This window comes from Halichoerus grypus, chromosome 5, assembly GCF_964656455.1.
Source record: "Halichoerus grypus chromosome 5, mHalGry1.hap1.1, whole genome shotgun sequence".
Lineage (NCBI taxonomy): Eukaryota > Metazoa > Chordata > Mammalia > Carnivora > Phocidae > Halichoerus > Halichoerus grypus.
In genome coordinates this window covers 160,562,840-160,575,326 of record NC_135716.1, presented here as the reverse complement: position 1 = coordinate 160,575,326, position 12,487 = coordinate 160,562,840, and positions in this window count along the sequence as shown.

Below are 12,487 nucleotides of genomic sequence, written 5' to 3'. Positions count from 1 at the left end.
TAATATAGAATATAGAATATGATATATTATATGTTAATAAGTGTTAAAATATTTCAGACTAGAAAGTTTGATATACATGTATATTAACTAGCTTTAGTGTAAACCTATTAAAGTGTAAAGCTATTAGTTAACATTGAAGTACCCTAATAAGAAATATACTTTAGGAGTGGTTAGTTAGTATCTGAGAATGCTAGTCAATCATCTACATTCCAGTAGCAGTTATAAGAACTTCCACTATCTCCGTCTCCAATCAGCATTAGAAACCGTTAAATACAGTTAGATGTTAGATACAGTTTCTCATGGGTGAAATGAGTGGTGTCAAGATATGTGATTCGGGTAGAAGTATTATATTGTACAAGCATCCCCACCCTTGCCTAACCAAGATATAAGAATCTAGTGTGCCCAACAACAAGGTTCCTTTAGAGAGATGTTATGGGCTAGGACCTATTCAGTTTTTTTCTTCCCATTTAGTGGAGGATTGTGTTACCTGATTCTGACTAGCATGTCAGATAAATCCTGCTGCTAGAATATTTTCTTATTTACCTAAAGTAAACCTTCCATGCCAAGGGCTTGGCAAAGTGTCTCAAAAGATCGGGAGCTAAGACTTCATTGAGCTAACAAGTTGTATGACTGGTTTTGCCTGCTTGTTAATAAATATTTGAGCATGTGGCAGATTTCAGTCTGAGAATTGCTTTCACTGTAGCACACCACTTGGTGGTAAGGTTTGAGGAAGGAACATGTGACCCATCTCTTCCTGTTGAAGGCTACTGATAGCTGCCCCTCACCCTTGCAATAAAAACAACCCCCCCAAAAAAACCCCACTCAGTAGTTAATAGTTTATTAACAGAATATAATTAATAAATGAACAAATTGGCTTGGGTCAGTATGCAACAGAAGATGATTTGCCTAAAATCACATAACAAACTGATTCTTACCACCATTAAATACCAAACAATTTGGACCCACATTACCAAAGAGAAGTCAGCCAATGTTAAGTCAAGGTAGACATGTGTTTCAGGAAGTTCAGCTTGCTATAGCCTAGAGAATGGGCTGAGAAGAGAAATGCTGGAGATAGGAATAGCAATGAGGAGGTTGTTGCTATAGTCCAGGTGAGGCAAGAGTCAGAGGAAACAAGCCTGGGCCCTGGCATCAGAGAGATCCTCATTCCAGTACTGGCCCTCCCATTTATCAGCTGTGTGACTGCAGGAAAGTTACTTCCCTTTTCTCAGATTCAATTTCCCCCAAAAGAAATAATGATTATATGAAGTGGTATGTGCTCAGACCCCTAACTCGCTGGTATGCAGTAGGCACTAAATAAATGCTAATTCCTTCCACCACCATTAAACAAAATGGAATGATGTAATGGATATAGAAAGACTAGTCTAAGCCTAAGCCCATATTATGTGGGCAATAATATAAATTTGTGGTCCAAATCACCCCTACCTACTCCATATACATACTCTCTGCCCAAAGTTCCCAAATATTTTCCCTATATAACTCGGAGAATCCTTTTTATGACTACCATCACTTTTAGGATTTAATACAGTTGGGCATATTCCTCTCATGTGGCTATTATGGACATAGAAGGCTTGACAACATGGAGGAGTCAACCTGAGTTGGCCCCTTGGCAAGTAGGAAATGCCTCCACAGTCAGGTAGTTGGAAAATAGATGGATGGACCAGGCAGAAATACTTCTGGTCCAGTTCTAGCCTCTGGGAAAAAGAAAACAAGAGATACTCTGGAAGACCAGAGGCACCAAGAACTCTAAGGAATGTGGCTTCTCTAGGGAAGAACTCCCATCTCTTCTAAAATTCTGGTCCCAGAACCTAGGACATTGCTATACATTTGATGATCTCAAAATACTGTTGTTGAGAAGGAGAACTGGTAGTTTGAACACATATGTTTATCTCTTCTCCTTCTTGGAGCCCCACAAAAATGACAGCAAGTGAATAAAACCAGAATAAACCCACAAGGATAAAGAGAGTGGGAGAGGAGGCATCAGAGGATAAGAAGATGGAAAGCCAAGTGGAAAAATTAGCAGGGCTGAGAAAGCTGCATACCAAGTGTCTGCAGAGGTGGTGCTAATGAGAAGCATGGCATTTCCTGCCACAGAACTCCAGCTAAGCTCACGTACTAGAGAGGACCCAGAAACCCAGGAAGAAAGACCCAGGGAGAAGAATGGATTAAAGACAAAGGATTGGATGAAAGTCTCTATGATCCATTAGCCCTTCAGGTCCATCTACAATCTTGCACCTGTGAGATGCCTGCCCCTGCCCGGCAGGAGTCTCGAGGGTTAGTCTGTAGAGCAATTGAACCGGAGAGGTGCCTCACTAGAAAAAAGGAAACTCATTGGAAGTCTATATACCGCAAAAGAGAAAACACACTTCTCTGTCCACTCTCACCGCAGTCTCTTTATTTGGTAGCTAGGTTAATCCCTTCCTAGGTATGAAAATGGGGACACTTTCTCTGGAGAGACTGAACAAGTTGTAGCTGCTATTATAAAAGCCACTGAAACTCCACACATAGATACAGAATTCAAATCAACCTTTTAATACCTGACTCTTCAACGTGAGTGGACAAAAAGATCAGCAAACATTTGATGAAAGCCCCCCAAATAAATGAAGGAGACCCAAACAAACAAAAAATAAGAGACTAATATTTTTAAAAAGGGACTAATATAACACTTGCCTCCCTTCATTTCTGGGATTTCACACACCCTTCTTTTCCTCCTACTTCTTTGGCCATTTCTTCTCAATCTCCTTTGCTGGATCTTCCTCATTTCTTTGATCTTTAAATGTTACAGTGCCCAGGGCCCTATCAATCCCAGAATCTCTTTTCTTCTCCATCTACACTCACTCCCTTAGTGATATTATCCAGCCTCCTGGCTTTAAATAATATCCAAATACTGTTGACTCCCAAATATATATCTTTAGACCAATCTCTTCCCTGACTCCAGATTGTGTATCTCTGTGTCTACTAAACCTCTCCACTTGGTGCTCTAATAGGCACCTCAAAACTAATGTGTTCAAAATGTACTACTGGTCTTCCCCCCAAGAATCTGCACCCACCAAAGTCTTCCTCATCTTAATAAATGTCAATTTATTAATAGATAAACATTAATAAATGTCTTTCCCAGCTGCTCAAGCTGAAAACCTTGTGTGTTAGTTTGAGTTTCCCCAAAAGCCGACTCTGAGATAAGGATTCAAGTACAAATAGTTTATATATTACAGAAGCAGGATTCACTAGGAGGAGAGTGGGGAAGTGATATATGGAAGAGAAGGTGGCCAATGAAGATGTGTTGTTCAGCCAGCTACCACTGATTGGCTGGAGCTTAATCTTGTGGGAACTGATATAAAACACATGTGTCAGAATTATCCCATCTGACGGACTAAGGAGCTGGGGTATTTATACACCAATTCCTGAGAATCACTGGTTGACCTAGCTTTCCATGGTCAGGGTTAATTTCTCAGCACTTCCAATCTAAGGTAGGAATTGTTAAGACTGGCTTTTCCTTTGCACTTCTGGGAAAGGCCTCAGGCACAGAGATGCAGACATCTGGGGGTACTAACAGCACTGAAACCTTGGAATTATACTTAATGCTTCTCCTTCTTTTATACCCTATATCCAGTTGATCAGTAAATTTTGTCTTCAAAACATATCCAGAATCCACAGCTATCACCCACTATGATTATACTTCCTTTCCTGTTTAACTTTTTTGTTCTTGTTAGAGTTAATAATTGCCTTGTTTTTCATTTTAAATAGTTCTTAATGTGATTCTCTTCCCCTCCTCTAGCTTTCTTGAAATATAATTGACACAATTGTAAGATATTTATTTATTTTTAAAGATTTTATTTATTTATTTGTCAGAGAGAAAGAGAGCACAAGCAGGGGGAGTGGCAGGCAGAGGGAGAAGCAGGCTCCCCGCTGAGCAAGGAGCCTGAGGCTGGACTTGATCTCAGGACCCCAGGATCATGACCTGAGCCAAAGGCAGACGCTTAACTGACTGAGCCACCCAGGCATCCCAGTTGTAAGATATTTAAAGCATACATCATGGTAATTTGATATACATATACACTGTGAAAGGATTTCCACCATCTAGTTAATTAACAGATACATCACTTCACATATTTATTTGCATGTGTGTGAGAGAACATTTAAGATCTACTCTCTTAGCAAATTTTATTTTATTTTTTTAGAGGGGGTGGGGAGGGGCAGAGGGAGAGAGAGAATCCCAAGCAGGCTCCATGCCCAGGCCCAGCACAGAGCCCAACCTGGGGCTTGATCCCACGACCTTGAGATCATGACCTGAGCTGAAATCAAGAGTCAGACGCTCAACCTACTGAGCCACCCAGGCACTCCATTAGAAAATTTTAATTATATAACAGTGTTATCAACTTTAATCACCATGTTTTATATTAGTACATTAGACCTATTCATCTCATGGCTGGACGTTTACCAACCTCTCCTTATTTCCCTCACCCCTCAGCCCGTCTAGTTTAAAATGCCATCTTTTTCATGTACTAAATTTCAATAGATAGATAGATAGATACATAGATAGATAGGAGAGAGGGAGAGAGAATGGTCTTGGATGCTTTATTCTGTAGTAAAAAATAAGGCAAAATTTAAACAAAAAATGTAATATAACTCTATTGGGAAAATGGAAGGAGAGAAGGGGGTGTCAATAACAGTATTAAATTCACATCTTCCACAATAGTCATTAGATAGTTTTAGTGATTAATTGAACACTATTATAAGCACATTACCTAGAAATATGGCAGTAAATATCCAAAGAAACACCCAAAAGAATTGAAAATGGTTGCCTTTGGGAAGCAAGACTCTTGAGATGTAGCGGTATGGAAATCTAAACAATGGTCATGTACTACATGAATAAAATTTCCATTCTGATTTTAGATGGGATGGCTGTTTCTATTTATGTTCCAAACTTTCTATAATTATCTTTCATTTTATTACTCTTTATTTTAGTGTTATGCAAATACTATATGAATACATTACCTTTATTTTAAACATTCTATGAAAATGAGTAGAATAAAATGTATAGGGGCGCCTGGGTGGCTCAGTCAGTTAAGCGTCTGCTTTCAGCTCAGGTCATGGTTATGGAGTCCTGGGATCAAGTCCTGTGTTGGGCTCCCTGCTCAGTGGGGAGTCTGCTTCTCCTTCTCCCTCCACCCCTCCCCCTGCTCATGCTCTCTCTCGCTTGTGCTCTCTTCCTCTCAAATAAATCAATGAAATCTTTTTTAAAAATTAAAAAAAAGAATAAAGTGTATAGTCCTCTTTAGCTGCCTCCTAATTCCCTCATTGAGGTAACCACTATTAATATTTTATGTGTACATATAATCCCTGACATTTTTCTGTGCATTTGTAGTTTTGCATATACAAGTACATATTATATTTTATATTAACAAGATCGTATTGTATATCTTATCCTGCAACTGTATTTTTTCACCTTAAGAACATATTTTAGGGGCGCCTGGGTGGCTCAGTCGTTAAGCACCTGCCTTCGGCTCAGGTCATGATAAGGGTCCTGGGGTCGAACCCCGCATCGGGCTCCCTGCTAGGTGGGAGGCCTACTTCTCCCTCTCCCACTCCCCTTGCTTGTGTTCCCTCTCTCGCTGTCTCTCTCTATCAAATAAATAAATAAAATCTTTAAAAAAAGAATATATTTTAGAGATCCTTCCATGCCAATACATATGGATGTATCTCATACATTTTAATTGTTACTTATTATTCTATAATAGAAATGTAACCCACTTTTTAACAATTCCCTTTGGTGAATGTTAAGGTTGTTTCTATTTTTTCCTATTGCAATCAATGCTGTAATGAACAAACATCCTTGTATGTGTGTACAAAAGTTCAAGTTTCTCAAAACAAAGACCAAGAATGGAATTAAGTGTTTGAGGGAAGGCACAATTAAGTTTTTAATAGACACTGACTGACTACCTTCCAAAAATGCTGTCCCAATTTACAACCCCACCCACATTGTTCAAGAATAGTAGTTTCACTCACTCTTACCAACTGGTTGTAATAAATTTTTAAGATATTTTTCAAGCTAGGAATTTATTTTATTTTATTTATTAAAAAACTTATTTATTTATTTGAGAAAGAGAGTGAGCGAGAGAGAGAGCACAAGTGGGGAAGGAGTAGAGGGAGAGGGAGAAGCAGACTGCCCACTGAGCAGGGAGCCCAATGCGGGGCTGGATCCCGGCACTCCAAGATCATGACCTGAGCCAAAGGCAGACGTTTAATTGACTGAGCCACCCAGGCACGCCTGAAGCTAGGAATTTTTAGAATATCTCATTTTTGTACTTTGCTTTTCTGATTGCTAATGATTGCACACATTTTCATATTTGTTAGCATTTGTATTTCTTCTGTGAGTTGCTAATTTTTCTGCTGTATTGTTAGTCTTTTTTTTTTTTAAAGATTTTATTTATTTATTTGAGAGAGAGAATGAGATAGAGAGAGCATGAGAGGGGGGAGGGTCAGAGGGAGAAGCAGACTCCCTGCTGAGCAGGGAGCCCGATGCGGGACTCGATCCCGGGACTCCAGGATCATGACCTGAGCCGAAGGCATTTGCTTAACCAACTGAGCCACCCAGGCGCCCTGTATTGTTAGTCTTAAACTGACTGTTTTGTAGGAGACCTTTATAGTTAATTTTAGGGTGTTTTTTGTGAGAAGTTTTAATTTTTCATGTTATTAAATCTGTTGGTCTTTTTCCTTATGTTTTCCAAATTTTGTATTTTGTTTAAGAATGCCTTTCCTACCCCCTCAAAATTTGGAAATACTTTTCTTTTAAAGGTTTATTTATTTATTTTAGAAAGAAAGAGAGTGGGAAAGGGGCAGAGGGAGAGGAAGAGAAGTAGACTCTGTGCCGAGCATGGAGCCTGACGTGGAGCTCGATCCCAAGACCCTGAGATCATGATCCGAGCTGAAACCAAGAGTCTGACGCCTAGGCGCCCCCAAATTTGGAAATATTCTATAGTTTCTAGTATTACTTTGTGTTTGAAGTTTATCTATTTTAATCAACCTGGAATTTATTTTTGTGTATGGTGTGAGCAATGGTTGGAGCATATTATTTTTCCCAAATGAATAGCCAGTTGTCCCAACAACATTTGTTACAGACAATATTTTCCCCTCTAATTTGAAATGCCATCTTTTTCATACCAAATTCCAATAGATAGATAGATGGGGAAGAAAATCTGGTCTTGGACACTTTATTCTTTTTATGTTCATCTATTCTTGCGCTAATAATATTATATTTGAATAATTATAGCCTCATAGCACATTTTGATATCTGATAGGGTAAGTCCTTCCTCCCATTTGGTCAACATTTTTGGCTATTCTAACATTTTTTTGTCAACCTGCCAAATTTCATTTTTAAAAAGATCAATTTGAGTAGCAATAGCATCTTTAAAATAAGTGGTCTCCCATATGTCTTTATTTATTTGGATATTCTTTTATATCTTAGAGTAAAACTTCATAATTTTATTCATATAGGACATTCACATTTCTCACTAAGTTTATTTCTTGGTTCTTTATAGACATTGCAGCAATTGTGAATTGATTCTTTTCTGTGACATATTCTAATAAGTTATTGCTGGTCTATAGGAAAGCTATTGATTTATATATGATACTTTTATATATAACTATTTTATTAACATTCATTCTAATAATTTTTCAGTTGGTTCACTTAGATTTTGTAGGCACTATCTTTCTTCTTCAAATAATGCTTTTATTGTGTCTTTTTTCCCAATATTTATACCTTATCTTTTCTTGTCTCTCAGCAGTAGTTAAGTACTCCAATGCATTGTTGACTAGTACAGATGATCATTGACATGCTTTTCTTGTACTTTAACTTAGTGGGGTTTGCCATTTTTATTTTAACAGGTAATTTGGTGGGTAGATTCTCAATTATCAGAAGCATGAATGCATTATCTAAACAAATTGTTGACTTAGAGTTGCTTCATTCAACAGACAGCAAGACATCATGAAAGATATTCTGCAGCTGACTTCCCTTTGTCCGCTAGAAATATCCTGACAAAGGGAACAAAATGTTAACAGTTTATTTGAGGTGAGTTTCATGGAGACTAAAGACCCGCCCAAATACTTTCTCACTTACTCCTTGCATGAGTGGCACAATTTGTGCATATTATAGTAACATGTTCAACTTAATAGGATGTACCTGCATTTAATATAAAGTATTTAATTTGATAGAATGTATCTTTATATAATATTTACACATTTAACTTTGGATGATTGCCTTTATAGGGATCATAGTGTGGGCATCCCCTTATGTGGAACCTCTACTATAAGTACAATGTTTGCCTTTGGTTTCTGGTAGATACTTTTTATGACATTATCGAAAGATAATAATAATAGCAGAAGTTACTATATATTTGTAATAGTTACTGTTGAAATTGCTTCATATATTAACTCATTTAGAAAATTTCCTTCTAGGGGCGCCTGGGTGGCTCAGTCGTTAAGCGTCTGCCTTCAGCTCAGGTCATGATCCAGGGGTCCTGGGATCAAGCCCCACGTTGGGCTCCCTGCTTGGCGGGAAGTCTGCTTCTTCCTCTCCCACTCCCCCTGCTTGTGTTCCCTCTCTTGCTGTGTCTTTCTCTGTCAAATAAATAAATAAAATCTTTTTAAAAAAAAGAAAGAAAATTTCCTTCTATTCCCAGCTTACTAATAATCGTGTGTGTGTGTGTGTGTGTGTACGTGTGTGTGTGTTAACAGGAGTGTGGGATTTTACTGAATGGTTTTTCAGCATCTATTGGGATAATCTTATGACTTTTCTCCTTTATTCTGCCACTGTAAGGAATGAAATCAATACACCTCCTAGTGTTGAATCAGAACCTCATGGAGTCCCTTAATCTATCAACATCATCACTTTTCACTAATTATCCCACTCTCCTCATATTCTCATTTTTTTTCTCTCCCAGTCTAGATTCCATGGTACATCACTGCAATCACAATATTGTAAATATTCATAATTCTCTTGTCGCTTTCTTTTCATTACATTCACTGACAGAACTCCAAATCCTCTTACACCCAATTCACTGCGTAGTCCACGTCTGTACCTGAGCAGCTGGACATAGCTGGAGAAAATCACTCACCTGTGCTGTCTCAACTGAAATTTCTGACTACAAACCTTAAATGAAACTCAATACTTCCCAGTAATGCTGCTATACTCCCCCTGGTATAATTTTGTTTCCCCACTGTCCAATATGACCTTTTCTACTCCCTTCAAACCTCCAACATACTCCGTCCCCCTTCACTCTCATATGACTTCAATTTATAACTCATTGAGAAAGTAGAAGCATTCAGATTCATCTTCCTCCCACCTAATCTACCAACTTTTCTTTCTTTCTTTGACACAGAGAGAGAGAGTCTACCAACTTTTCTGATCTGCATGAGGATCCATATTCACTGCTTTTTCACCTGGGTCTACACTCTTATCCCACATTCCTGTGTCTTCCCAAGGATCAAATTCCTTCCCTCTGCTGTACCATCAATTTCTCCTTCTCTACCAGATCATGTCTATCACCAAAATCACATGCCTAAGGATCTCTCATCTTAAAACACACATAAACAAAATTCTCCCTTGACAGCATATGTCTCTTCAGCTACCATTCCACTTACTCCTACTCATAACCTTTCCATAAGTCTTCAAACTTATGGGAAGGTTGTCTATATTTGCTTTCTCTGCTTCTTAACCTTTCATAATGATCCAACCAACCTTTTAACCTCTTCACTCCCTGAAGTTGCACTTGTCAAAGCTACCATTGACCTCTAGTTTGCCAAATACACTTCTCTGTTGTTCTCATCTTGACCAACTTCTATGAAGTTTTCAACATGGTTAACCACTTCCTTCTTGAAACACTTTCTTTTATTAGCTTCAATAATATACCACTCTCCTCATTTCCTTCTACTTTATTGGCTGATGCTTCCTAGTCTCCTTTGCTGGCTTCTTGTTAAGCCAACCTCCAAATGTTGAAGTGATTCAGGACTCCATTCTCTGCCCTCTTGTCTTCTCACTCCTTTGTTGATCTCATCCAGCTCTAGTGATCTAGTTTTCCTTTCTTTCTTTCTTTCTTTCAGATTTATTTATTTATTTGAGAGAGAGCAAGCACAGGTGGGGGAGGGGCAGAGGGAGAGGAAGAGAGAGAATCTCAATCAGAATCCCCACTGAGTACAGAGCCTGATGCAGGGCTCAATACCGAGACCCTGAGGTCAGGACCTGAGCCAAACACAGACGTTTAACCCTCTGAGCCACCCAGGCACCTCATGTGTCCCAGAGGTTTTGAACAGATGTGTTTTCATTTTCATTTGTTTCCATGATTTTTTAAAATTCTTCTTTAATTTCCTGGTTGACCCATTCATTCTTTAGTAGGATGCTCTTTAGCCTTCATGTATTTGAGTTCTTTCCAAATTTCCTCTTGTGATTGAGTTCCAGTTTCAAAGCATTGTGGTCCGAAAATATGCAGGGAATGATCCCAATCTTTTGGTACCGGTTGAGACCTGATTTGTGACCCAGCATGTGATCTATTCTGGAGAATGTTCCATGTGCACTTGAGAAGAATATGTATTCTGTTGCTTTAGGATGGAATGCTCTGAATATATCTGTGAAGTCCATCTGGTCCAGTGTGTTATTCAAAGCCCTTGTTTCCTTGTTGACCTTCTGCTTAGATGATCTGTCCATTGCAGTGAGTGGGGTGTTAAAGTCCCCTACTTATTATTGTATTATTATTGGTGTGTTTCTTTAATTTTGTTATTAATTGGTTTATATAATTGGCTGCTCCCATGTTAGGGGCATAAATATTTACAATTGTTAGATCTTCTTGTTGGATAGACCCTTTAATTATGATATAGTGTCCTTCCTCATCTCTTATTACAGTCTCTCGTTCAAAATCTAATTGGTCTGATATAAGGATTGCCACACCAGCTTTTTTTTTTTTTTTTGATGTCCATTAGCATGATAAATGGTTTTCTACCCTCTCACTTTAAATCTGGAGGTGTCTTTGGGCCTAAAATGAATCTCCTGCTGACAGCATATCGATGGATCTTGCTTTTTTATCCAATCTGATACCCTGTGTCTTTTGATTGGGGCATTTAATCCATTTACATTCAGAGTAACTATTGAAAAATATGAATTTGTGCCATTGTATTATCTGTAAAGTCACTGTTTCTGTGTATTGTCTCTTTTCCTTTCTGGTCTATGTTACTTTTGGGCTCTCTCTTTGCTTAAAGGATCCCTTTTAATATTTCTTGCAGGGCTGATTTAGTGATCACAAATTTTTTTAGTTTCTGTCCTGGAAGCCTTTTATCTCTCCTTCAATTTTGAATGACATCCTAGCTGGATAAAGTATTCTTGGCTGCATATTTTTCTCATTTAGCACCTTGAATATATCATGCCAGTCCTTTCTGCCCTGCCATGTCTCTGTGAATAGGTCTCTGCCAGCCTAATGCTTCTACCCTTGTAGGTTACGGATCTCTTGTCCCAAGCAGCTTTCAGGATTTTCTCTTTGTCTCTGAGATTTGCAAGTTTCACTATTATATGTCAGGGTGTTGACCCCATTTTTATTGATTTTGAGGGGAGTTCTCTGTGCCTCCTGGACTTGAATTCCTGTTTCTCCAGATTAGGAAAGTTCTCTGCTATAATTTGCTCCAATATACCTTCTGCCTCTCTCTCTCTCTCTCTCTCTCACTTCTTCTTCTGGGATCCCAATTATTCTAATATTGTTTCACTTTATGGTATCACTTATCCCTCGAATTCTCCCCTCATGATCCAGTAGTTGTTTATCTCTTTTTCTCAGCTTTTTTATTCTCCATCAATTTATCTTCCATATCACTAATTCTCTCTTCTGCTTCATTTATCCTAGAATTTAGAGCGTCCATTTTTTTATTGCATCTCATTAATAGCCTTTTTTATTTCAACTTGATTTTGATTAGATTTTAGTTCTTTTATTTCCTCAGAAAGGGATTCTCTAGTGTCTTCTATGCTTTTTTTCAAGCCCAGCTAGTATCTTTATAATCATTATTCTGATCTCTAGTTCCAACATCTTACTTATATCCATACTGATTAGGTCTCTGGCAGTCAGTACTGCCTCTTGTTCTCTTTTTTGAGGTGAATTTTTCTGTCTTATCATTCTGACAAGAGAAGAATAGATGAACAAGAGAACAAAATGTTAAAATGGCAACAACAACCCCAGAGAAATACACACCAAACAAATCAGAAGAGACCTGAAACTGAAAAAAAATAAATAAAATTTAAAAAAGAAAGAATATAGGGGTGTCTGGGTGGCTCAGATGGTTGGGCATCTGCCTTTGGCTCAGGTCATGATCTCCAGGTCTTGGGATCGAGCCCCACATCATGTCGTCAGGCTCCCAAGTCAGCAGGGAGTCTGCTTGCTTCTCTCTCTGCCTCTCCCCCTGCTCATGCTGTCTCTCTCTCTCAAACGAATAAATAAAA